We start from the raw sequence: 22,241 nt of genomic DNA on the forward strand, positions 1-22,241 counted from the left end.
TGTTCTTGTACCTGGTCATGAAAAAAACCAAGTAAATTATGCTCTCCGTGTCAGAGTTCTTTTTTGCAATTTTCGTCATTTCAAAACGGTACGAGATTGCGATATAAGGAAAATGCGTTAGGCCTACTACAATTACAAATTGATCGAGTTTGGGCTACAATAATGCAAAAGCTGCCTACGGCACACGGTATTCCCAGCCGGTCACCCATGCAAGTACTAACCGCGCCCAACGTTGCTTGACTTCCGAGATCAGACGAGATCGGGTGTGTTCAACGTGGTATGGTCGTAGGCGACAGTGGTTGCAATCTGTGCCGTTTTAAATGACATTTTCCGTTTCTCTCAGGCTAAAAATTCGCCACGCTGCCAACGAGACGCCTGAAAAGCAGATTGTCTGATTGCGCCGAGCCACTTTCGACCCAACCGGAGAGAAAAGACTGCTAGCGGTCGAATATCGTTGGCATCCTGCTCTGTTCTTGTACCTGGTCATGAAAAAAACCAAGTAAATTATGCTCTCCGTGTCAGAGTTATTTTTTGCAATTTTCGTCATTTCAAAACGGTACGAGATTGCGATATAAGGAAAATGCGTTAGGCCTACTACAATTACAAATTGATCGAGTTTGGGCTACAATAATGCAAAAGCTGCCTACGGCACACGGTATTCCCAGCCGGTCACCCATGCAAGTACTAACCGCGCCCAACGTTGCTTGACTTCCGAGATCAGACGAGATCGGGTGTGTTCAACGTGGTATGGTCGTAGGCGACATTGGCTACAATCTGTGCCGTTTTAAATGACATTTTCCGTTTCTCTCAGGCTAAAAATTCGCCACGCTGCCAACGAGACGCCTGAAAAGCAGATTGTCTGATTGAGCCGAGCCACTTTCGACCCAACCGGAGAGAAACGTCTGCTAGCGGTCGAATATCATTGGCATTATCCTGCTTTTTTCTTGTATCTATGTACTACAATTACAAATTGACCGAGTTTGTGCTACAATAATGCAAAAGCTGCCTACGGCACACGGTATTCCCAGCCGGTCACCCATGCAAGTACTAACCGCGCCCAACGTTGCTTGACTTCCGAGATCAGACGAGATCGGGTATGTTCAACGTGGTATGGTCGTAGGCGACATTGGCTACAATCTGTGCCGTTTTAAATGACATTTTCCGTTTCTCTCAGGCGAAAAGTCGCCATGCTGCCAACGAGACGCCAAAAAGCAGATTGTCTGATTGCGCCGAGCCACTTTCGACCCAACCGGAGAGAAAAGACTGCTAGCGGTCGAATATCGTTGGCATCCTGCTCTGTTCTTGTACCTGGTCATGAAAAAACCCAAGTAAATTATGCTCTCCGTGTCAGAGTTATTTTTTGCAATTTTCGTCATTTCAAAACGGTACGAGATTGCGATATAAGGAAAATGCGTTAGGCCTACTACAATTCCAAATTGACCGAGTTTGTGCGACAATAATGCAAAAGCTGCCTACGGCACACGGTATTCCCAGCCGGTCACCCATGCAAGTACTAACCGCGCCCAACGTTGCTTGACTTCCGAGATCAGACGAGATCGGGTATGTTCAACGTGGTATGGTCGTAGGCGAACGATGTGACAATTTGTGCCCTTTTAAATGACGGCTTCCCTTTCTCTCGGGCGAAAAGTCGCCATGCTGCCAACGAGACGCCAAAAAGCAGATTGTCTGATTGCGCCGAGCCACTTTCGACCCAACCGGAGAGAAAAGTCTGCTAGCGGTCGAATATCGTTGGCATCCTGCTCTGTTCTTGTACCTGGTCATGAAAAAAACCAAGTAAATTATGCTCTCCGTGTCAGAGTTATTTTTTGCAATTTTCGTCATTTCAAAACGGTACGAGATTGCGATATAAGGAAAATGCGTTAGGCCTACTACAATTCCAAATTGACCGAGTTTGTGCGACAATAATGCAAAAGCTGCCTACGGCACACGGTATTCCCAGCCGGTCACCCATGCAAGTACTAACCGCGCCCAACGTTGCTTGACTTCCGAGATCAGACGAGATCGGGTATGTTCAACGTGGTATGGTCGTAGGCGACATTGGCTACAATCTGTGCCGTTTTAAATGACATTTTCCGTTTCTCTCAGGCGAAAAGTCGCCATGCTGCCAACGAGACGCCAAAAAGCAGATTGTCTGATTGCGCCGAGCCACTTTCGACCCAACCGGAGAGAAAAGACTGCTAGCGGTCGAATATCGTTGGCATCCTGCTCTGTTCTTGTACCTGGTCATGAAAAAACCCAAGTAAATTATGCTCTCCGTGTCAAAGTTATTTTTTGCAATTTTCGTCATTTCAAAACGGTACGAGATTGCGATATAAGGAAAATGCGTTAGGCCTACTACAATTCCAAATTGACCGAGTTTGTGCGACAATAATGCAAAAGCTGCCTACGGCACACGGTATTCCCAGCCGGTCACCCATGCAAGTACTAACCGCGCCCAACGTTGCTTGACTTCCGAGATCAGACGAGATCGGGTATGTTCAACGTGGTATGGTCGTAGGCGACATTGGCTACAATCTGTGCCGTTTTAAATGACATTTTCCGTTTCTCTCAGGCGAAAAGTCGCCATGCTGCCAACGAGACGCCAAAAAGCAGATTGTCTGATTGCGCCGAGCCACTTTCGACCCAACCGGAGAGAAAAGACTGCTAGCGGTCGAATATCGTTGGCATCCTGCTCTGTTCTTGTACCTGGTCATGAAAAAACCCAAGTAAATTATGCTCTCCGTGTCAGAGTTATTTTTTGCAATTTTCGTCATTTCAAAACGGTACGAGATTGCGATATAAGGAAAATGCGTTAGGCCTACTACAATTCCAAATTGACCGAGTTTGTGCGACAATAATGCAAAAGCTGCCTACGGCACACGGTATTCCCAGCCGGTCACCCATGCAAGTACTAACCGCGTCCAACGTTGCTTGACTTCCGAGATCAGACGAGATCGGGTATGTTCAACGTGGTATGGTCGTAGGCGAACGATGTGACAATTTGTGCCCTTTTAAATGACGGCTTCCCTTTCTCTCGGGCGAAAAGTCGCCATGCTGCCAACGAGACGCCAAAAAGCAGATTGTCTGATTGCGCCGAGCCACTTTCGACCCAACCGGAGAGAAAAGTCTGCTAGCGGTCGAATATCGTTGGCATCCTGCTCTGTTCTTGTACCTGGTCATGAAAAAAACCAAGTAAATTATGCTCTCCGTGTCAGAGTTCTTTTTTGCAATTTTCGTCATTTCAAAACGGTACGAGATTGCGATATAAGGAAAATGCGTTAGGCCTACTACAATTACAAATTGATCGAGTTTGGGCTACAATAATGCAAAAGCTGCCTACGGCACACGGTATTCCCAGCCGGTCACCCATGCAAGTACTAACCGCGCCCAACGTTGCTTGACTTCCGAGATCAGACGAGATCGGGTGTGTTCAACGTGGTATGGTCGTAGGCGACAGTGGTTGCAATCTGTGCCGTTTTAAATGACATTTTCCGTTTCTCTCAGGCTAAAAATTCGCCACGCTGCCAACGAGACGCCTGAAAAGCAGATTGTCTGATTGCGCCGAGCCACTTTCGACCCAACCGGAGAGAAAAGACTGCTAGCGGTCGAATATCGTTGGCATCCTGCTCTGTTCTTGTACCTGGTCATGAAAAAAACCAAGTAAATTATGCTCTCCGTGTCAGAGTTATTTTTTGCAATTTTCGTCATTTCAAAACGGTACGAGATTGCGATATAAGGAAAATGCGTTAGGCCTACTACAATTACAAATTGATCGAGTTTGGGCTACAATAATGCAAAAGCTGCCTACGGCACACGGTATTCCCAGCCGGTCACCCATGCAAGTACTAACCGCGCCCAACGTTGCTTGACTTCCGAGATCAGACGAGATCGGGTATGTTCAACGTGGTATGGTCGTAGGCGACATTGGCTACAATCTGTGCCGTTTTAAATGACATTTTCCGTTTCTCTCAGGCGAAAAGTCGCCATGCTGCCAACGAGACGCCAAAAAGCAGATTGTCTGATTGCGCCGAGCCACTTTCGACCCAACCGGAGAGAAAAGACTGCTAGCGGTCGAATATCGTTGGCATCCTGCTCTGTTCTTGTACCTGGTCATGAAAAAACCCAAGTAAATTATGCTCTCCGTGTCAGAGTTATTTTTTGCAATTTTCGTCATTTCAAAACGGTACGAGATTGCGATATAAGGAAAATGCGTTAGGCCTACTACAATTCCAAATTGACCGAGTTTGTGCGACAATAATGCAAAAGCTGCCTACGGCACACGGTATTCCCAGCCGGTCACCCATGCAAGTACTAACCGCGCCCAACGTTGCTTGACTTCCGAGATCAGACGAGATCGGGTATGTTCAACGTGGTATGGTCGTAGGCGAACGATGTGACAATTTGTGCCCTTTTAAATGACGGCTTCCCTTTCTCTCGGGCGAAAAGTCGCCATGCTGCCAACGAGACGCCAAAAAGCAGATTGTCTGATTGCGCCGAGCCACTTTCGACCCAACCGGAGAGAAAAATCTGCTAGCGGTCGAATATCGTTGGCATCCTGCTCTGTTCTTGTACCTGGTCATGAAAAAAACCAAGTAAATTATGCTCTCCGTGTCAGAGTTATTTTTTGCAATTTTCGTCATTTCAAAACGGTACGAGATTGCGATATAAGGAAAATGCGTTAGGCCTACTACAATTACAAATTGATCGAGTTCTGGCTACAATAATGCAAAAGCTGCCTACGGCACACGGTATTCCCAGCCGGTCACCCATGCAAGTACTAACCGCGCCCAACGTTGCTTGACTTCCGAGATCAGACGAGATCGGGTGTGTTCAACGTGGTATGGTCGTAGGCGACAGTGGTTGCAATCTGTGCCGTTTTAAATGACATTTTCCGTTTCTCTCAGGCTAAAAATTCGCCACGCTGCCAACGAGACGCCTGAAAAGCAGATTGTCTGATTGAGCCGAGCCACTTTCGACCCAACCGGAGAGAAACGTCTGCTAGCGGTCGAATATCATTGGCATTATCCTGCTTTTTTCTTGTATCTATGTACTACAATTACAAATTGACCGAGTTTGTGCTACAATAATGCAAAAGCTGCCTACGGCACACGGTATTCCCAGCCGGTCACCCATGCAAGTACTAACCGCGCCCAACGTTGCTTGACTTCCGAGATCAGACGAGATCGGGTATGTTCAACGTGGTATGGTCGTAGGCGACATTGGCTACAATCTGTGCCGTTTTAAATGACATTTTCCGTTTCTCTCAGGCGAAAAGTCGCCATGCTGCCAACGAGACGCCAAAAAGCAGATTGTCTGATTGCGCCGAGCCACTTTCGACCCAACCGGAGAGAAAAGACTGCTAGCGGTCGAATATCGTTGGCATCCTGCTCTGTTCTTGTACCTGGTCATGAAAAAACCCAAGTAAATTATGCTCTCCGTGTCAGAGTTATTTTTTGCAATTTTCGTCATTTCAAAACGGTACGAGATTGCGATATAAGGAAAATGCGTTAGGCCTACTACAATTCCAAATTGACCGAGTTTGTGCGACAATAATGCAAAAGCTGCCTACGGCACACGGTATTCCCAGCCGGTCACCCATGCAAGTACTAACCGCGCCCAACGTTGCTTGACTTCCGAGATCAGACGAGATCGGGTATGTTCAACGTGGTATGGTCGTAGGCGAACGATGTGACAATTTGTGCCCTTTTAAATGACGGCTTCCCTTTCTCTCGGGCGAAAAGTCGCCATGCTGCCAACGAGACGCCAAAAAGCAGATTGTCTGATTGCGCCGAGCCACTTTCGACCCAACCGGAGAGAAAAGTCTGCTAGCGGTCGAATATCGTTGGCATCCTGCTCTGTTCTTGTACCTGGTCATGAAAAAAACCAAGTAAATTATGCTCTCCGTGTCAGAGTTATTTTTTGCAATTTTCGTCATTTCAAAACGGTACGAGATTGCGATATAAGGAAAATGCGTTAGGCCTACTACAATTCCAAATTGACCGAGTTTGTGCGACAATAATGCAAAAGCTGCCTACGGCACACGGTATTCCCAGCCGGTCACCCATGCAAGTACTAACCGCGCCCAACGTTGCTTGACTTCCGAGATCAGACGAGATCGGGTATGTTCAACGTGGTATGGTCGTAGGCGACATTGGCTACAATCTGTGCCGTTTTAAATGACATTTTCCGTTTCTCTCAGGCGAAAAGTCGCCATGCTGCCAACGAGACGCCAAAAAGCAGATTGTCTGATTGCGCCGAGCCACTTTCGACCCAACCGGAGAGAAAAGACTGCTAGCGGTCGAATATCGTTGGCATCCTGCTCTGTTCTTGTACCTGGTCATGAAAAAACCCAAGTAAATTATGCTCTCCGTGTCAGAGTTATTTTTTGCAATTTTCGTCATTTCAAAACGGTACGAGATTGCGATATAAGGAAAATGCGTTAGGCCTACTACAATTCCAAATTGACCGAGTTTGTGCGACAATAATGCAAAAGCTGCCTACGGCACACGGTATTCCCAGCCGGTCACCCATGCAAGTACTAACCGCGCCCAACGTTGCTTGACTTCCGAGATCAGACGAGATCGGGTATGTTCAACGTGGTATGGTCGTAGGCGACATTGGCTACAATCTGTGCCGTTTTAAATGACATTTTCCGTTTCTCTCAGGCGAAAAGTCGCCATGCTGCCAACGAGACGCCAAAAAGCAGATTGTCTGATTGCGCCGAGCCACTTTCGACCCAACCGGAGAGAAAAGACTGCTAGCGGTCGAATATCGTTGGCATCCTGCTCTGTTCTTGTACCTGGTCATGAAAAAACCCAAGTAAATTATGCTCTCCGTGTCAGAGTTATTTTTTGCAATTTTCGTCATTTCAAAACGGTACGAGATTGCGATATAAGGAAAATGCGTTAGGCCTACTACAATTCCAAATTGACCGAGTTTGTGCGACAATAATGCAAAAGCTGCCTACGGCACACGGTATTCCCAGCCGGTCACCCATGCAAGTACTAACCGCGTCCAACGTTGCTTGACTTCCGAGATCAGACGAGATCGGGTATGTTCAACGTGGTATGGTCGTAGGCGAACGATGTGACAATTTGTGCCCTTTTAAATGACGGCTTCCCTTTCTCTCGGGCGAAAAGTCGCCATGCTGCCAACGAGACGCCAAAAAGCAGATTGTCTGATTGCGCCGAGCCACTTTCGACCCAACCGGAGAGAAAAGTCTGCTAGCGGTCGAATATCGTTGGCATCCTGCTCTGTTCTTGTACCTGGTCATGAAAAAAACCAAGTAAATTATGCTCTCCGTGTCAGAGTTCTTTTTTGCAATTTTCGTCATTTCAAAACGGTACGAGATTGCGATATAAGGAAAATGCGTTAGGCCTACTACAATTACAAATTGATCGAGTTTGGGCTACAATAATGCAAAAGCTGCCTACGGCACACGGTATTCCCAGCCGGTCACCCATGCAAGTACTAACCGCGCCCAACGTTGCTTGACTTCCGAGATCAGACGAGATCGGGTGTGTTCAACGTGGTATGGTCGTAGGCGACAGTGGTTGCAATCTGTGCCGTTTTAAATGACATTTTCCGTTTCTCTCAGGCTAAAAATTCGCCACGCTGCCAACGAGACGCCTGAAAAGCAGATTGTCTGATTGCGCCGAGCCACTTTCGACCCAACCGGAGAGAAAAGACTGCTAGCGGTCGAATATCGTTGGCATCCTGCTCTGTTCTTGTACCTGGTCATGAAAAAAACCAAGTAAATTATGCTCTCCGTGTCAGAGTTATTTTTTGCAATTTTCGTCATTTCAAAACGGTACGAGATTGCGATATAAGGAAAATGCGTTAGGCCTACTACAATTACAAATTGATCGAGTTTGGGCTACAATAATGCAAAAGCTGCCTACGGCACACGGTATTCCCAGCCGGTCACCCATGCAAGTACTAACCGCGCCCAACGTTGCTTGACTTCCGAGATCAGACGAGATCGGGTATGTTCAACGTGGTATGGTCGTAGGCGACATTGGCTACAATCTGTGCCGTTTTAAATGACATTTTCCGTTTCTCTCAGGCGAAAAGTCGCCATGCTGCCAACGAGACGCCAAAAAGCAGATTGTCTGATTGCGCCGAGCCACTTTCGACCCAACCGGAGAGAAAAGACTGCTAGCGGTCGAATATCGTTGGCATCCTGCTCTGTTCTTGTACCTGGTCATGAAAAAACCCAAGTAAATTATGCTCTCCGTGTCAGAGTTATTTTTTGCAATTTTCGTCATTTCAAAACGGTACGAGATTGCGATATAAGGAAAATGCGTTAGGCCTACTACAATTCCAAATTGACCGAGTTTGTGCGACAATAATGCAAAAGCTGCCTACGGCACACGGTATTCCCAGCCGGTCACCCATGCAAGTACTAACCGCGCCCAACGTTGCTTGACTTCCGAGATCAGACGAGATCGGGTATGTTCAACGTGGTATGGTCGTAGGCGAACGATGTGACAATTTGTGCCCTTTTAAATGACGGCTTCCCTTTCTCTCGGGCGAAAAGTCGCCATGCTGCCAACGAGACGCCAAAAAGCAGATTGTCTGATTGCGCCGAGCCACTTTCGACCCAACCGGAGAGAAAAGTCTGCTAGCGGTCGAATATCGTTGGCATCCTGCTCTGTTCTTGTACCTGGTCATGAAAAAAACCAAGTAAATTATGCTCTCCGTGTCAGAGTTATTTTTTGCAATTTTCGTCATTTCAAAACGGTACGAGATTGCGATATAAGGAAAATGCGTTAGGCCTACTACAATTACAAATTGATCGAGTTTGGGCTACAATAATGCAAAAGCTGCCTACGGCACACGGTATTCCCAGCCGGTCACCCATGCAAGTACTAACCGCGCCCAACGTTGCTTGACTTCCGAGATCAGACGAGATCGGGTGTGTTCAACGTGGTATGGTCGTAGGCGACAGTGGTTGCAATCTGTGCCGTTTTAAATGACATTTTCCGTTTCTCTCAGGCTAAAAATTCGCCACGCTGCCAACGAGACGCCTGAAAAGCAGATTGTCTGATTGAGCCGAGCCACTTTCGACCCAACCGGAGAGAAACGTCTGCTAGCGGTCGAATATCATTGGCATTATCCTGCTTTTTTCTTGTATCTATGTACTACAATTACAAATTGACCGAGTTTGTGCTACAATAATGCAAAAGCTGCCTACGGCACACGGTATTCCCAGCCGGTCACCCATGCAAGTACTAACCGCGCCCAACGTTGCTTGACTTCCGAGATCAGACGAGATCGGGTATGTTCAACGTGGTATGGTCGTAGGCGAACGATGTGACAATTTGTGCCCTTTTAAATGACGGCTTCCCTTTCTCTCGGGCGAAAAGTCGCCATGCTGCCAACGAGACGCCAAAAAGCAGATTGTCTGATTGCGCCGAGCCACTTTCGACCCAACCGGAGAGAAAAGTCTGCTAGCGGTCGAATATCGTTGGCATCCTGCTCTGTTCTTGTACCTGGTCATGAAAAAAACCAAGTAAATTATGCTCTCCGTGTCAGAGTTATTTTTTGCAATTTTCGTCATTTCAAAACGGTACGAGATTGCGATATAAGGAAAATGCGTTAGGCCTACTACAATTACAAATTGATCGAGTTTTGGCTACAATAATGCAAAAGCTGCCTACGGCACACGGTATTCCCAGCCGGTCACCCATGCAAGTACTAACCGCGCCCAACGTTGCTTGACTTCCGAGATCAGACGAGATCGGGTATGTTCAACGTGGTATGGTCGTAGGCGACATTGGCTACAATCTGTGCCGTTTTAAATGACATTTTCCGTTTCTCTCAGGCGAAAAGTCGCCATGCTGCCAACGAGACGCCAAAAAGCAGATTGTCTGATTGCGCCGAGCCACTTTCGACCCAACCGGAGAGAAAAGACTGCTAGCGGTCGAATATCGTTGGCATCCTGCTCTGTTCTTGTACCTGGTCATGAAAAAACCCAAGTAAATTATGCTCTCCGTGTCAGAGTTATTTTTTGCAATTTTCGTCATTTCAAAACGGTACGAGATTGCGATATAAGGAAAATGCGTTAGGCCTACTACAATTCCAAATTGACCGAGTTTGTGCGACAATAATGCAAAAGCTGCCTACGGCACACGGTATTCCCAGCCGGTCACCCATGCAAGTACTAACCGCGCCCAACGTTGCTTGACTTCCGAGATCAGACGAGATCGGGTATGTTCAACGTGGTATGGTCGTAGGCGAACGATGTGACAATTTGTGCCCTTTTAAATGACGGCTTCCCTTTCTCTCGGGCGAAAAGTCGCCATGCTGCCAACGAGACGCCAAAAAGCAGATTGTCTGATTGCGCCGAGCCACTTTCGACCCAACCGGAGAGAAAAGTCTGCTAGCGGTCGAATATCGTTGGCATCCTGCTCTGTTCTTGTACCTGGTCATGAAAAAAACCAAGTAAATTATGCTCTCCGTGTCAGAGTTATTTTTTGCAATTTTCGTCATTTCAAAACGGTACGAGATTGCGATATAAGGAAAATGCGTTAGGCCTACTACAATTACAAATTGATCGAGTTTGGGCTACAATAATGCAAAAGCTGCCTACGGCACACGGTATTCCCAGCCGGTCACCCATGCAAGTACTAACCGCGCCCAACGTTGCTTGACTTCCGAGATCAGACGAGATCGGGTGTGTTCAACGTGGTATGGTCGTAGGCGACAGTGGTTGCAATCTGTGCCGTTTTAAATGACATTTTCCGTTTCTCTCAGGCTAAAAATTCGCCACGCTGCCAACGAGACGCCTGAAAAGCAGATTGTCTGATTGAGCCGAGCCACTTTCGACCCAACCGGAGAGAAACGTCTGCTAGCGGTCGAATATCATTGGCATTATCCTGCTTTTTTCTTGTATCTATGTACTACAATTACAAATTGACCGAGTTTGTGCTACAATAATGCAAAAGCTGCCTACGGCACACGGTATTCCCAGCCGGTCACCCATGCAAGTACTAACCGCGCCCAACGTTGCTTGACTTCCGAGATCAGACGAGATCGGGTATGTTCAACGTGGTATGGTCGTAGGCGACATTGGCTACAATCTGTGCCGTTTTAAATGACATTTTCCGTTTCTCTCAGGCGAAAAGTCGCCATGCTGCCAACGAGACGCCAAAAAGCAGATTGTCTGATTGCGCCGAGCCACTTTCGACCCAACCGGAGAGAAAAGACTGCTAGCGGTCGAATATCGTTGGCATCCTGCTCTGTTCTTGTACCTGGTCATGAAAAAACCCAAGTAAATTATGCTCTCCGTGTCAGAGTTATTTTTTGCAATTTTCGTCATTTCAAAACGGTACGAGATTGCGATATAAGGAAAATGCGTTAGGCCTACTACAATTCCAAATTGACCGAGTTTGTGCGACAATAATGCAAAAGCTGCCTACGGCACACGGTATTCCCAGCCGGTCACCCATGCAAGTACTAACCGCGCCCAACGTTGCTTGACTTCCGAGATCAGACGAGATCGGGTATGTTCAACGTGGTATGGTCGTAGGCGACATTGGCTACAATCTGTGCCGTTTTAAATGACATTTTCCGTTTCTCTCAGGCGAAAAGTCGCCATGCTGCCAACGAGACGCCAAAAAGCAGATTGTCTGATTGCGCCGAGCCACTTTCGACCCAACCGGAGAGAAAAGACTGCTAGCGGTCGAATATCGTTGGCATCCTGCTCTGTTCTTGTACCTGGTCATGAAAAAACCCAAGTAAATTATGCTCTCCGTGTCAGAGTTATTTTTTGCAATTTTCGTCATTTCAAAACGGTACGAGATTGCGATATAAGGAAAATGCGTTAGGCCTACTACAATTCCAAATTGACCGAGTTTGTGCGACAATAATGCAAAAGCTGCCTACGGCACACGGTATTCCCAGCCGGTCACCCATGCAAGTACTAACCGCGTCCAACGTTGCTTGACTTCCGAGATCAGACGAGATCGGGTATGTTCAACGTGGTATGGTCGTAGGCGAACGATGTGACAATTTGTGCCCTTTTAAATGACGGCTTCCCTTTCTCTCGGGCGAAAAGTCGCCATGCTGCCAACGAGACGCCAAAAAGCAGATTGTCTGATTGCGCCGAGCCACTTTCGACCCAACCGGAGAGAAAAGTCTGCTAGCGGTCGAATATCGTTGGCATCCTGCTCTGTTCTTGTACCTGGTCATGAAAAAAACCAAGTAAATTATGCTCTCCGTGTCAGAGTTCTTTTTTGCAATTTTCGTCATTTCAAAACGGTACGAGATTGCGATATAAGGAAAATGCGTTAGGCCTACTACAATTACAAATTGATCGAGTTTGGGCTACAATAATGCAAAAGCTGCCTACGGCACACGGTATTCCCAGCCGGTCACCCATGCAAGTACTAACCGCGCCCAACGTTGCTTGACTTCCGAGATCAGACGAGATCGGGTGTGTTCAACGTGGTATGGTCGTAGGCGACAGTGGTTGCAATCTGTGCCGTTTTAAATGACATTTTCCGTTTCTCTCAGGCTAAAAATTCGCCACGCTGCCAACGAGACGCCTGAAAAGCAGATTGTCTGATTGCGCCGAGCCACTTTCGACCCAACCGGAGAGAAAAGACTGCTAGCGGTCGAATATCGTTGGCATCCTGCTCTGTTCTTGTACCTGGTCATGAAAAAAACCAAGTAAATTATGCTCTCCGTGTCAGAGTTCTTTTTTGCAATTTTCGTCATTTCAAAACGGTACGAGATTGCGATATAAGGAAAATGCGTTAGGCCTACTACAATTACAAATTGATCGAGTTTGGGCTACAATAATGCAAAAGCTGCCTACGGCACACGGTATTCCCAGCCGGTCACCCATGCAAGTACTAACCGCGCCCAACGTTGCTTGACTTCCGAGATCAGACGAGATCGGGTGTGTTCAACGTGGTATGGTCGTAGGCGACAGTGGTTGCAATCTGTGCCGTTTTAAATGACATTTTCCGTTTCTCTCAGGCTAAAAATTCGCCACGCTGCCAACGAGACGCCTGAAAAGCAGATTGTCTGATTGCGCCGAGCCACTTTCGACCCAACCGGAGAGAAAAGACTGCTAGCGGTCGAATATCGTTGGCATCCTGCTCTGTTCTTGTACCTGGTCATGAAAAAAACCAAGTAAATTATGCTCTCCGTGTCAGAGTTATTTTTTGCAATTTTCGTCATTTCAAAACGGTACGAGATTGCGATATAAGGAAAATGCGTTAGGCCTACTACAATTACAAATTGATCGAGTTTGGGCTACAATAATGCAAAAGCTGCCTACGGCACACGGTATTCCCAGCCGGTCACCCATGCAAGTACTAACCGCGCCCAACGTTGCTTGACTTCCGAGATCAGACGAGATCGGGTATGTTCAACGTGGTATGGTCGTAGGCGACATTGGCTACAATCTGTGCCGTTTTAAATGACATTTTCCGTTTCTCTCAGGCGAAAAGTCGCCATGCTGCCAACGAGACGCCAAAAAGCAGATTGTCTGATTGCGCCGAGCCACTTTCGACCCAACCGGAGAGAAAAGACTGCTAGCGGTCGAATATCGTTGGCATCCTGCTCTGTTCTTGTACCTGGTCATGAAAAAACCCAAGTAAATTATGCTCTCCGTGTCAGAGTTATTTTTTGCAATTTTCGTCATTTCAAAACGGTACGAGATTGCGATATAAGGAAAATGCGTTAGGCCTACTACAATTCCAAATTGACCGAGTTTGTGCGACAATAATGCAAAAGCTGCCTACGGCACACGGTATTCCCAGCCGGTCACCCATGCAAGTACTAACCGCGCCCAACGTTGCTTGACTTCCGAGATCAGACGAGATCGGGTATGTTCAACGTGGTATGGTCGTAGGCGAACGATGTGACAATTTGTGCCCTTTTAAATGACGGCTTCCCTTTCTCTCGGGCGAAAAGTCGCCATGCTGCCAACGAGACGCCAAAAAGCAGATTGTCTGATTGCGCCGAGCCACTTTCGACCCAACCGGAGAGAAAAGTCTGCTAGCGGTCGAATATCGTTGGCATCCTGCTCTGTTCTTGTACCTGGTCATGAAAAAAACCAAGTAAATTATGCTCTCCGTGTCAGAGTTATTTTTTGCAATTTTCGTCATTTCAAAACGGTACGAGATTGCGATATAAGGAAAATGCGTTAGGCCTACTACAATTACAAATTGATCGAGTTTGGGCTACAATAATGCAAAAGCTGCCTACGGCACACGGTATTCCCAGCCGGTCACCCATGCAAGTACTAACCGCGCCCAACGTTGCTTGACTTCCGAGATCAGACGAGATCGGGTGTGTTCAACGTGGTATGGTCGTAGGCGACAGTGGTTGCAATCTGTGCCGTTTTAAATGACATTTTCCGTTTCTCTCAGGCTAAAAATTCGCCACGCTGCCAACGAGACGCCTGAAAAGCAGATTGTCTGATTGAGCCGAGCCACTTTCGACCCAACCGGAGAGAAACGTCTGCTAGCGGTCGAATATCATTGGCATTATCCTGCTTTTTTCTTGTATCTATGTACTACAATTACAAATTGACCGAGTTTGTGCTACAATAATGCAAAAGCTGCCTACGGCACACGGTATTCCCAGCCGGTCACCCATGCAAGTACTAACCGCGCCCAACGTTGCTTGACTTCCGAGATCAGACGAGATCGGGTATGTTCAACGTGGTATGGTCGTAGGCGAACGATGTGACAATTTGTGCCCTTTTAAATGACGGCTTCCCTTTCTCTCGGGCGAAAAGTCGCCATGCTGCCAACGAGACGCCAAAAAGCAGATTGTCTGATTGCGCCGAGCCACTTTCGACCCAACCGGAGAGAAAAGTCTGCTAGCGGTCGAATATCGTTGGCATCCTGCTCTGTTCTTGTACCTGGTCATGAAAAAAACCAAGTAAATTATGCTCTCCGTGTCAGAGTTATTTTTTGCAATTTTCGTCATTTCAAAACGGTACGAGATTGCGATATAAGGAAAATGCGTTAGGCCTACTACAATTACAAATTGATCGAGTTTGGGCTACAATAATGCAAAAGCTGCCTACGGCACACGGTATTCCCAGCCGGTCACCCATGCAAGTACTAACCGCGCCCAACGTTGCTTGACTTCCGAGATCAGACGAGATCGGGTATGTTCAACGTGGTATGGTCGTAGGCGACATTGGCTACAATCTGTGCCGTTTTAAATGACATTTTCCGTTTCTCTCAGGCGAAAAGTCGCCATGCTGCCAACGAGACGCCAAAAAGCAGATTGTCTGATTGCGCCGAGCCACTTTCGACCCAACCGGAGAGAAAAGACTGCTAGCGGTCGAATATCGTTGGCATCCTGCTCTGTTCTTGTACCTGGTCATGAAAAAACCCAAGTAAATTATGCTCTCCGTGTCAGAGTTATTTTTTGCAATTTTCGTCATTTCAAAACGGTACGAGATTGCGATATAAGGAAAATGCGTTAGGCCTACTACAATTCCAAATTGACCGAGTTTGTGCGACAATAATGCAAAAGCTGCCTACGGCACACGGTATTCCCAGCCGGTCACCCATGCAAGTACTAACCGCGCCCAACGTTGCTTGACTTCCGAGATCAGACGAGATCGGGTATGTTCAACGTGGTATGGTCGTAGGCGAACGATGTGACAATTTGTGCCCTTTTAAATGACGGCTTCCCTTTCTCTCGGGCGAAAAGTCGCCATGCTGCCAACGAGACGCCAAAAAGCAGATTGTCTGATTGCGCCGAGCCACTTTCGACCCAACCGGAGAGAAAAGTCTGCTAGCGGTCGAATATCGTTGGCATCCTGCTCTGTTCTTGTACCTGGTCATGAAAAAAACCAAGTAAATTATGCTCTCCGTGTCAGAGTTATTTTTTGCAATTTTCGTCATTTCAAAACGGTACGAGATTGCGATATAAGGAAAATGCGTTAGGCCTACTACAATTACAAATTGATCGAGTTTGGGCTACAATAATGCAAAAGCTGCCTACGGCACACGGTATTCCCAGCCGGTCACCCATGCAAGTACTAACCGCGCCCAACGTTGCTTGACTTCCGAGATCAGACGAGATCGGGTGTGTTCAACGTGGTATGGTCGTAGGCGACAGTGGTTGCAATCTGTGCCGTTTTAAATGACATTTTCCGTTTCTCTCAGGCTAAAAATTCGCCACGCTGCCAACGAGACGCCTGAAAAGCAGATTGTCTGATTGAGCCGAGCCACTTTCGACCCAACCGGAGAGAAACGTCTGCTAGCGGTCGAATATCATTGGCATTATCCTGCTTTTTTCTTGTATCTATGTACTACAATTACAAATTGACCGAGTTTGTGCTACAATAATGCAAAAGCTGCCTACGGCACACGGTATTCCCAGCCGGTCACCCATGCAAGTACTAACCGCGCCCAACGTTGCTTGACTTCCGAGATCAGACGAGATCGGGTATGTTCAACGTGGTATGGTCGTAGGCGACATTGGCTACAATCTGTGCCGTTTTAAATGACATTTTCCGTTTCTCTCAGGCGAAAAGTCGCCATGCTGCCAACGAGACGCCAAAAAGCAGATTGTCTGATTGCGCCGAGCCACTTTCGACCCAACCGGAGAGAAAAGACTGCTAGCGGTCGAATATCGTTGGCATCCTGCTCTGTTCTTGTACCTGGTCATGAAAAAACCCAAGTAAATTATGCTCTCCGTGTCAGAGTTATTTTTTGCAATTTTCGTCATTTCAAAACGGTACGAGATTGCGATATAAGGAAAATGCGTTAGGCCTACTACAATTCCAAATTGACCGAGTTTGTGCGACAATAATGCAAAAGCTGCCTACGGCACACGGTATTCCCAGCCGGTCACCCATGCAAGTACTAACCGCGCCCAACGTTGCTTGACTTCCGAGATCAGACGAGATCGGGTATGTTCAACGTGGTATGGTCGTAGGCGAACGATGTGACAATTTGTGCCCTTTTAAATGACGGCTTCCCTTTCTCTCGGGCGAAAAGTCGCCATGCTGCCAACGAGACGCCAAAAAGCAGATTGTCTGATTGCGCCGAGCCACTTTCGACCCAACCGGAGAGAAAAGTCTGCTAGCGGTCGAATATCGTTGGCATCCTGCTCTGTTCTTGTACCTGGTCATGAAAAAAACCAAGTAAATTATGCTCTCCGTGTCAGAGTTATTTTTTGCAATTTTCGTCATTTCAAAACGGTACGAGATTGCGATATAAGGAAAATGCGTTAGGCCTACTACAATTACAAATTGATCGAGTTTGGGCTACAATAATGCAAAAGCTGCCTACGGCACACGGTATTCCCAGCCGGTCACCCATGCAAGTACTAACCGCGCCCAACGTTGCTTGACTTCCGAGATCAGACGAGATCGGGTGTGTTCAACGTGGTATGGTCGTAGGCGACAGTGGTTGCAATCTGTGCCGTTTTAAATGACATTTTCCGTTTCTCTCAGGCTAAAAATTCGCCACGCTGCCAACGAGACGCCTGAAAAGCAGATTGTCTGATTGAGCCGAGCCACTTTCGACCCAACCGGAGAGAAACGTCTGCTAGCGGTCGAATATCATTGGCATTATCCTGCTTTTTTCTTGTATCTATGTACTACAATTACAAATTGACCGAGTTTGTGCTACAATAATGCAAAAGCTGCCTACGGCACACGGTATTCCCAGCCGGTCACCCATGCAAGTACTAACCGCGCCCAACGTTGCTTGACTTCCGAGATCAGACGAGATCGGGTGTGTTCAACGTGGTATGGTCGTAGGCGACAGTGGTTGCAATCTGTGCCGTTTTAAATGACATTTTCCGTTTCTCTCAGGCTAAAAATTCGCCACGCTGCCAACGAGACGCCTGAAAAGCAGATTGTCTGATTGCGCCGAGCCACTTTCGACCCAACCGGAGAGAAAAGACTGCTAGCGGTCGAATATCGTTGGCATCCTGCTCTGTTCTTGTACCTGGTCATGAAAAAACCCAAGTAAATTATGCTCTCCGTGTCAGAGTTATTTTTTGCAATTTTCGTCATTTCAAAACGGTACGAGATTGCGATATAAGGAAAATGCGTTAGGCCTACTACAATTACAAATTGATCGAGTTTGGGCTACAATAATGCAAAAGCTGCCTACGGCACACGGTATTCCCAGCCGGTCACCCATGCAAGTACTAACCGCGCCCAACGTTGCTTGACTTCCGAGATCAGACGAGATCGGGTGTGTTCAACGTGGTATGGTCGTAGGCGACAGTGGTTGCAATCTGTGCCGTTTTAAATGACATTTTCCGTTTCTCTCAGGCTAAAAATTCGCCACGCTGCCAACGAGACGCCTGAAAAGCAGATTGTCCGATTGAGCCGAGCCACTTTCGACCCAACCGGAGAGAAACGTCTGCTAGCGGTCGAATATCATTGGCATTATCCTGCTTTTTTCTTGTATCTATGTACTACAATTACAAATTGACCGAGTTTGTGCTACAATAATGCAAAAGCTGCCTACGGCACACGGTATTCCCAGCCGGTCACCCATGCAAGTACTAACCGCGCCCAACGTTGCTTGACTTCCGAGATCAGACGAGATCGGGTATGTTCAACGTGGTATGGTCGTAGGCGACATTGGCTACAATCTGTGCCGTTTTAAATGACATTTTCCGTTTCTCTCAGGCGAAAAGTCGCCATGCTGCCAACGAGACGCCAAAAAGCAGATTGTCTGATTGCGCCGAGCCACTTTCGACCCAACCGGAGAGAAAAGACTGCTAGCGGTCGAATATCGTTGGCATCCTGCTCTGTTCTTGTACCTGGTCATGAAAAAACCCAAGTAAATTATGCTCTCCGTGTCAGAGTTATTTTTTGCAATTTTCGTCATTTCAAAACGGTACGAGATTGCGATATAAGGAAAATGCGTTAGGCCTACTACAATTCCAAATTGACCGAGTTTGTGCGACAATAATGCAAAAGCTGCCTACGGCACACGGTATTCCCAGCCGGTCACCCATGCAAGTACTAACCGCGCCCAACGTTGCTTGACTTCCGAGATCAGACGAGATCGGGTATGTTCAACGTGGTATGGTCGTAGGCGACATTGGCTACAATCTGTGCCGTTTTAAATGACATTTTCCGTTTCTCTCAGGCGAAAAGTCGCCATGCTGCCAACGAGACGCCAAAAAGCAGATTGTCTGATTGCGCCGAGCCACTTTCGACCCAACCGGAGAGAAAAGACTGCTAGCGGTCGAATATCGTTGGCATCCTGCTCTGTTCTTGTACCTGGTCATGAAAAAACCCAAGTAAATTATGCTCTCCGTGTCAGAGTTATTTTTTGCAATTTTCGTCATTTCAAAACGGTACGAGATTGCGATATAAGGAAAATGCGTTAGGCCTACTACAATTCCAAATTGACCGAGTTTGTGCGACAATAATGCAAAAGCTGCCTACGGCACACGGTATTCCCAGCCGGTCACCCATGCAAGTACTAACCGCGTCCAACGTTGCTTGACTTCCGAGATCAGACGAGATCGGGTATGTTCAACGTGGTATGGTCGTAGGCGAACGATGTGACAATTTGTGCCCTTTTAAATGACGGCTTCCCTTTCTCTCGGGCGAAAAGTCGCCATGCTGCCAACGAGACGCCAAAAAGCAGATTGTCTGATTGCGCCGAGCCACTTTCGACCCAACCGGAGAGAAAAGTCTGCTAGCGGTCGAATATCGTTGGCATCCTGCTCTGTTCTTGTACCTGGTCATGAAAAAAACCAAGTAAATTATGCTCTCCGTGTCAGAGTTCTTTTTTGCAATTTTCGTCATTTCAAAACGGTACGAGATTGCGATATAAGGAAAATGCGTTAGGCCTACTACAATTACAAATTGATCGAGTTTGGGCTACAATAATGCAAAAGCTGCCTACGGCACACGGTATTCCCAGCCGGTCACCCATGCAAGTACTAACCGCGCCCAACGTTGCTTGACTTCCGAGATCAGACGAGATCGGGTGTGTTCAACGTGGTATGGTCGTAGGCGACAGTGGTTGCAATCTGTGCCGTTTTAAATGACATTTTCCGTTTCTCTCAGGCTAAAAATTCGCCACGCTGCCAACGAGACGCCTGAAAAGCAGATTGTCTGATTGCGCCGAGCCACTTTCGACCCAACCGGAGAGAAAAGACTGCTAGCGGTCGAATATCGTTGGCATCCTGCTCTGTTCTTGTACCTGGTCATGAAAAAAACCAAGTAAATTATGCTCTCCGTGTCAGAGTTCTTTTTTGCAATTTTCGTCATTTCAAAACGGTACGAGATTGCGATATAAGGAAAATGCGTTAGGCCTACTACAATTACAAATTGATCGAGTTTGGGCTACAATAATGCAAAAGCTGCCTACGGCACACGGTATTCCCAGCCGGTCACCCATGCAAGTACTAACCGCGCCCAACGTTGCTTGACTTCCGAGATCAGACGAGATCGGGTGTGTTCAACGTGGTATGGTCGTAGGCGACAGTGGTTGCAATCTGTGCCGTTTTAAATGACATTTTCCGTTTCTCTCAGGCTAAAAATTCGCCACGCTGCCAACGAGACGCCTGAAAAGCAGATTGTCTGATTGCGCCGAGCCACTTTCGACCCAACCGGAGAGAAAAGACTGCTAGCGGTCGAATATCGTTGGCATCCTGCTCTGTTCTTGTACCTGGTCATGAAAAAAACCAAGTAAATTATGCTCTCCGTGTCAGAGTTATTTTTTGCAATTTTCGTCATTTCAAAACGGTACGAGATTGCGATATAAGGAAAATGCGTTAGGCCTACTACAATTACAAATTGATCGAGTTTGGGCTACAATAATGCAAAAGCTGCCTACGGCACACGGTATTCCCAGCCGGTCACCCATGCAAGTACTAACCGCGCCCAACGTTGCTTGACTTCCGAGATCAGACGAGATCGGGTATGTTCAACGTGGTATGGTCGTAGGCGACATTGGCTACAATCTGTGCCGTTTTAAATGACATTTTCCGTTTCTCTCAGGCGAAAAGTCGCCATGCTGCCAACGAGACGCCAAAAAGCAGATTGTCTGATTGCGCCGAGCCACTTTCGACCCAACCGGAGAGAAAAGACTGCTAGCGGTCGAATATCGTTGGCATCCTGCTCTGTTCTTGTACCTGGTCATGAAAAAACCCAAGTAAATTATGCTCTCCGTGTCAGAGTTATTTTTTGCAATTTTCGTCATTTCAAAACGGTACGAGATTGCGATATAAGGAAAATGCGTTAGGCCTACTACAATTCCAAATTGACCGAGTTTGTGCGACAATAATGCAAAAGCTGCCTACGGCACACGGTATTCCCAGCCGGTCACCCATGCAAGTACTAACCGCGCCCAACGTTGCTTGACTTCCGAGATCAGACGAGATCGGGTATGTTCAACGTGGTATGGTCGTAGGCGAACGATGTGACAATTTGTGCCCTTTTAAATGACGGCTTCCCTTTCTCTCGGGCGAAAAGTCGCCATGCTGCCAACGAGACGCCAAAAAGCAGATTGTCTGATTGCGCCGAGCCACTTTCGACCCAACCGGAGAGAAAAGTCTGCTAGCGGTCGAATATCGTTGGCATCCTGCTCTGTTCTTGTACCTGGTCATGAAAAAAACCAAGTAAATTATGCTCTCCGTGTCAGAGTTATTTTTTGCAATTTTCGTCATTTCAAAACGGTACGAGATTGCGATATAAGGAAAATGCGTTAGGCCTACTACAATTACAAATTGATCGAGTTTGGGCTACAATAATGCAAAAGCTGCCTACGGCACACGGTATTCCCAGCCGGTCACCCATGCAAGTACTAACCGCGCCCAACGTTGCTTGACTTCCGAGATCAGACGAGATCGGGTGTGTTCAACGTGGTATGGTCGTAGGCGACAGTGGTTGCAATCTGTGCCGTTTTAAATGACATTTTCCGTTTCTCTCAGGCTAAAAATTCGCCACGCTGCCAACGAGACGCCTGAAAAGCAGATTGTCTGATTGAGCCGAGCCACTTTCGACCCAACCGGAGAGAAACGTCTGCTAGCGGTCGAATATCATTGGCATTATCCTGCTTTTTTCTTGTATCTATGTACTACAATTACAAATTGACCGAGTTTGTGCTACAATAATGCAAAAGCTGCCTACGGCACACGGTATTCCCAGCCGGTCACCCATGCAAGTACTAACCGCGCCCAACGTTGCTTGACTTCCGAGATCAGACGAGATCGGGTATGTTCAACGTGGTATGGTCGTAGGCGAACGATGTGACAATTTGTGCCCTTTT

The 22,241-nt window shown here is 47.3% G+C and overlaps 1 protein-coding gene, 1 long non-coding RNA gene and 50 other non-coding genes across 52 annotated transcripts in view; 1 reads left to right on the top strand and 51 right to left on the bottom strand.

The window, feature by feature from the left end:
- Positions 1 to 22,241, top strand: part of LOC145451148 (dynein beta chain, ciliary-like) — a 346,083-nt gene that overhangs the window by 162,900 nt on the left and 160,942 nt on the right. The window lies entirely within an intron of this gene.
- Positions 1 to 22,241, bottom strand: part of LOC145450777 (uncharacterized) — a 188,587-nt gene that overhangs the window by 119,583 nt on the left and 46,763 nt on the right. The gene's annotated exons all lie outside the window — the stretch shown is intronic.
- LOC145451407 (5S ribosomal RNA) lies at positions 173 to 291 on the bottom strand. Its single transcript, XR_013918905.1, has one exon. It is a non-coding gene; the product is annotated as a 5S ribosomal RNA (ribosomal RNA).
- LOC145451408 (5S ribosomal RNA) lies at positions 641 to 759 on the bottom strand. Its single transcript, XR_013918906.1, has one exon. It is a non-coding gene; the product is annotated as a 5S ribosomal RNA (ribosomal RNA).
- LOC145451326 (5S ribosomal RNA) lies at positions 1,004 to 1,122 on the bottom strand. The gene has a single exon (XR_013918829.1). It is a non-coding gene; the product is annotated as a 5S ribosomal RNA (ribosomal RNA).
- LOC145451327 (5S ribosomal RNA) lies at positions 1,470 to 1,588 on the bottom strand. Its single transcript, XR_013918831.1, has one exon. It is a non-coding gene; the product is annotated as a 5S ribosomal RNA (ribosomal RNA).
- On the bottom strand, positions 1,936 to 2,054 carry LOC145451328 (5S ribosomal RNA). The gene has a single exon (XR_013918832.1). It is a non-coding gene; the product is annotated as a 5S ribosomal RNA (ribosomal RNA).
- LOC145451330 (5S ribosomal RNA) lies at positions 2,402 to 2,520 on the bottom strand. The gene has a single exon (XR_013918834.1). It is a non-coding gene; the product is annotated as a 5S ribosomal RNA (ribosomal RNA).
- LOC145451382 (5S ribosomal RNA) lies at positions 2,868 to 2,986 on the bottom strand. The gene has a single exon (XR_013918882.1). It is a non-coding gene; the product is annotated as a 5S ribosomal RNA (ribosomal RNA).
- On the bottom strand, positions 3,334 to 3,452 carry LOC145451410 (5S ribosomal RNA). The gene has a single exon (XR_013918908.1). It is a non-coding gene; the product is annotated as a 5S ribosomal RNA (ribosomal RNA).
- LOC145451331 (5S ribosomal RNA) lies at positions 3,802 to 3,920 on the bottom strand. Its single transcript, XR_013918835.1, has one exon. It is a non-coding gene; the product is annotated as a 5S ribosomal RNA (ribosomal RNA).
- LOC145451333 (5S ribosomal RNA) lies at positions 4,268 to 4,386 on the bottom strand. Its single transcript, XR_013918836.1, has one exon. It is a non-coding gene; the product is annotated as a 5S ribosomal RNA (ribosomal RNA).
- LOC145451411 (5S ribosomal RNA) lies at positions 4,734 to 4,852 on the bottom strand. Its single transcript, XR_013918909.1, has one exon. It is a non-coding gene; the product is annotated as a 5S ribosomal RNA (ribosomal RNA).
- Positions 5,097 to 5,215, bottom strand: LOC145451334 (5S ribosomal RNA). Its single transcript, XR_013918837.1, has one exon. It is a non-coding gene; the product is annotated as a 5S ribosomal RNA (ribosomal RNA).
- LOC145451335 (5S ribosomal RNA) lies at positions 5,563 to 5,681 on the bottom strand. The gene has a single exon (XR_013918838.1). It is a non-coding gene; the product is annotated as a 5S ribosomal RNA (ribosomal RNA).
- LOC145451337 (5S ribosomal RNA) lies at positions 6,029 to 6,147 on the bottom strand. Its single transcript, XR_013918840.1, has one exon. It is a non-coding gene; the product is annotated as a 5S ribosomal RNA (ribosomal RNA).
- LOC145451338 (5S ribosomal RNA) lies at positions 6,495 to 6,613 on the bottom strand. The gene has a single exon (XR_013918841.1). It is a non-coding gene; the product is annotated as a 5S ribosomal RNA (ribosomal RNA).
- Positions 6,961 to 7,079, bottom strand: LOC145451383 (5S ribosomal RNA). Its single transcript, XR_013918883.1, has one exon. It is a non-coding gene; the product is annotated as a 5S ribosomal RNA (ribosomal RNA).
- On the bottom strand, positions 7,427 to 7,545 carry LOC145451412 (5S ribosomal RNA). Its single transcript, XR_013918910.1, has one exon. It is a non-coding gene; the product is annotated as a 5S ribosomal RNA (ribosomal RNA).
- LOC145451339 (5S ribosomal RNA) lies at positions 7,895 to 8,013 on the bottom strand. Its single transcript, XR_013918842.1, has one exon. It is a non-coding gene; the product is annotated as a 5S ribosomal RNA (ribosomal RNA).
- Positions 8,361 to 8,479, bottom strand: LOC145451340 (5S ribosomal RNA). Its single transcript, XR_013918843.1, has one exon. It is a non-coding gene; the product is annotated as a 5S ribosomal RNA (ribosomal RNA).
- On the bottom strand, positions 8,827 to 8,945 carry LOC145451413 (5S ribosomal RNA). Its single transcript, XR_013918911.1, has one exon. It is a non-coding gene; the product is annotated as a 5S ribosomal RNA (ribosomal RNA).
- LOC145451341 (5S ribosomal RNA) lies at positions 9,190 to 9,308 on the bottom strand. Its single transcript, XR_013918844.1, has one exon. It is a non-coding gene; the product is annotated as a 5S ribosomal RNA (ribosomal RNA).
- Positions 9,656 to 9,774, bottom strand: LOC145451342 (5S ribosomal RNA). The gene has a single exon (XR_013918845.1). It is a non-coding gene; the product is annotated as a 5S ribosomal RNA (ribosomal RNA).
- On the bottom strand, positions 10,122 to 10,240 carry LOC145451344 (5S ribosomal RNA). Its single transcript, XR_013918846.1, has one exon. It is a non-coding gene; the product is annotated as a 5S ribosomal RNA (ribosomal RNA).
- Positions 10,588 to 10,706, bottom strand: LOC145451414 (5S ribosomal RNA). The gene has a single exon (XR_013918912.1). It is a non-coding gene; the product is annotated as a 5S ribosomal RNA (ribosomal RNA).
- Positions 10,951 to 11,069, bottom strand: LOC145451345 (5S ribosomal RNA). Its single transcript, XR_013918847.1, has one exon. It is a non-coding gene; the product is annotated as a 5S ribosomal RNA (ribosomal RNA).
- Positions 11,417 to 11,535, bottom strand: LOC145451346 (5S ribosomal RNA). Its single transcript, XR_013918848.1, has one exon. It is a non-coding gene; the product is annotated as a 5S ribosomal RNA (ribosomal RNA).
- LOC145451385 (5S ribosomal RNA) lies at positions 11,883 to 12,001 on the bottom strand. Its single transcript, XR_013918885.1, has one exon. It is a non-coding gene; the product is annotated as a 5S ribosomal RNA (ribosomal RNA).
- On the bottom strand, positions 12,349 to 12,467 carry LOC145451416 (5S ribosomal RNA). The gene has a single exon (XR_013918914.1). It is a non-coding gene; the product is annotated as a 5S ribosomal RNA (ribosomal RNA).
- Positions 12,817 to 12,935, bottom strand: LOC145451417 (5S ribosomal RNA). The gene has a single exon (XR_013918915.1). It is a non-coding gene; the product is annotated as a 5S ribosomal RNA (ribosomal RNA).
- Positions 13,285 to 13,403, bottom strand: LOC145451347 (5S ribosomal RNA). Its single transcript, XR_013918849.1, has one exon. It is a non-coding gene; the product is annotated as a 5S ribosomal RNA (ribosomal RNA).
- Positions 13,751 to 13,869, bottom strand: LOC145451349 (5S ribosomal RNA). The gene has a single exon (XR_013918851.1). It is a non-coding gene; the product is annotated as a 5S ribosomal RNA (ribosomal RNA).
- On the bottom strand, positions 14,217 to 14,335 carry LOC145451418 (5S ribosomal RNA). The gene has a single exon (XR_013918916.1). It is a non-coding gene; the product is annotated as a 5S ribosomal RNA (ribosomal RNA).
- Positions 14,580 to 14,698, bottom strand: LOC145451350 (5S ribosomal RNA). Its single transcript, XR_013918852.1, has one exon. It is a non-coding gene; the product is annotated as a 5S ribosomal RNA (ribosomal RNA).
- On the bottom strand, positions 15,046 to 15,164 carry LOC145451351 (5S ribosomal RNA). The gene has a single exon (XR_013918853.1). It is a non-coding gene; the product is annotated as a 5S ribosomal RNA (ribosomal RNA).
- Positions 15,512 to 15,630, bottom strand: LOC145451352 (5S ribosomal RNA). The gene has a single exon (XR_013918854.1). It is a non-coding gene; the product is annotated as a 5S ribosomal RNA (ribosomal RNA).
- Positions 15,978 to 16,096, bottom strand: LOC145451419 (5S ribosomal RNA). Its single transcript, XR_013918917.1, has one exon. It is a non-coding gene; the product is annotated as a 5S ribosomal RNA (ribosomal RNA).
- LOC145451353 (5S ribosomal RNA) lies at positions 16,341 to 16,459 on the bottom strand. Its single transcript, XR_013918855.1, has one exon. It is a non-coding gene; the product is annotated as a 5S ribosomal RNA (ribosomal RNA).
- Positions 16,807 to 16,925, bottom strand: LOC145451355 (5S ribosomal RNA). The gene has a single exon (XR_013918857.1). It is a non-coding gene; the product is annotated as a 5S ribosomal RNA (ribosomal RNA).
- LOC145451421 (5S ribosomal RNA) lies at positions 17,273 to 17,391 on the bottom strand. The gene has a single exon (XR_013918918.1). It is a non-coding gene; the product is annotated as a 5S ribosomal RNA (ribosomal RNA).
- Positions 17,636 to 17,754, bottom strand: LOC145451422 (5S ribosomal RNA). Its single transcript, XR_013918919.1, has one exon. It is a non-coding gene; the product is annotated as a 5S ribosomal RNA (ribosomal RNA).
- Positions 18,104 to 18,222, bottom strand: LOC145451423 (5S ribosomal RNA). Its single transcript, XR_013918920.1, has one exon. It is a non-coding gene; the product is annotated as a 5S ribosomal RNA (ribosomal RNA).
- Positions 18,467 to 18,585, bottom strand: LOC145451356 (5S ribosomal RNA). The gene has a single exon (XR_013918858.1). It is a non-coding gene; the product is annotated as a 5S ribosomal RNA (ribosomal RNA).
- On the bottom strand, positions 18,933 to 19,051 carry LOC145451357 (5S ribosomal RNA). Its single transcript, XR_013918859.1, has one exon. It is a non-coding gene; the product is annotated as a 5S ribosomal RNA (ribosomal RNA).
- On the bottom strand, positions 19,399 to 19,517 carry LOC145451386 (5S ribosomal RNA). Its single transcript, XR_013918886.1, has one exon. It is a non-coding gene; the product is annotated as a 5S ribosomal RNA (ribosomal RNA).
- LOC145451424 (5S ribosomal RNA) lies at positions 19,865 to 19,983 on the bottom strand. The gene has a single exon (XR_013918921.1). It is a non-coding gene; the product is annotated as a 5S ribosomal RNA (ribosomal RNA).
- Positions 20,333 to 20,451, bottom strand: LOC145451425 (5S ribosomal RNA). The gene has a single exon (XR_013918922.1). It is a non-coding gene; the product is annotated as a 5S ribosomal RNA (ribosomal RNA).
- Positions 20,801 to 20,919, bottom strand: LOC145451358 (5S ribosomal RNA). Its single transcript, XR_013918860.1, has one exon. It is a non-coding gene; the product is annotated as a 5S ribosomal RNA (ribosomal RNA).
- On the bottom strand, positions 21,267 to 21,385 carry LOC145451359 (5S ribosomal RNA). The gene has a single exon (XR_013918861.1). It is a non-coding gene; the product is annotated as a 5S ribosomal RNA (ribosomal RNA).
- On the bottom strand, positions 21,733 to 21,851 carry LOC145451426 (5S ribosomal RNA). Its single transcript, XR_013918923.1, has one exon. It is a non-coding gene; the product is annotated as a 5S ribosomal RNA (ribosomal RNA).
- On the bottom strand, positions 22,096 to 22,214 carry LOC145451361 (5S ribosomal RNA). Its single transcript, XR_013918863.1, has one exon. It is a non-coding gene; the product is annotated as a 5S ribosomal RNA (ribosomal RNA).

This window comes from Botryllus schlosseri, chromosome 11 (genome assembly GCF_051294905.1).
Source record: "Botryllus schlosseri isolate E-star chromosome 11, Bs_hap1, whole genome shotgun sequence".
Classification (NCBI taxonomy): Eukaryota; Metazoa; Chordata; class Ascidiacea; order Stolidobranchia; family Styelidae; genus Botryllus; species Botryllus schlosseri.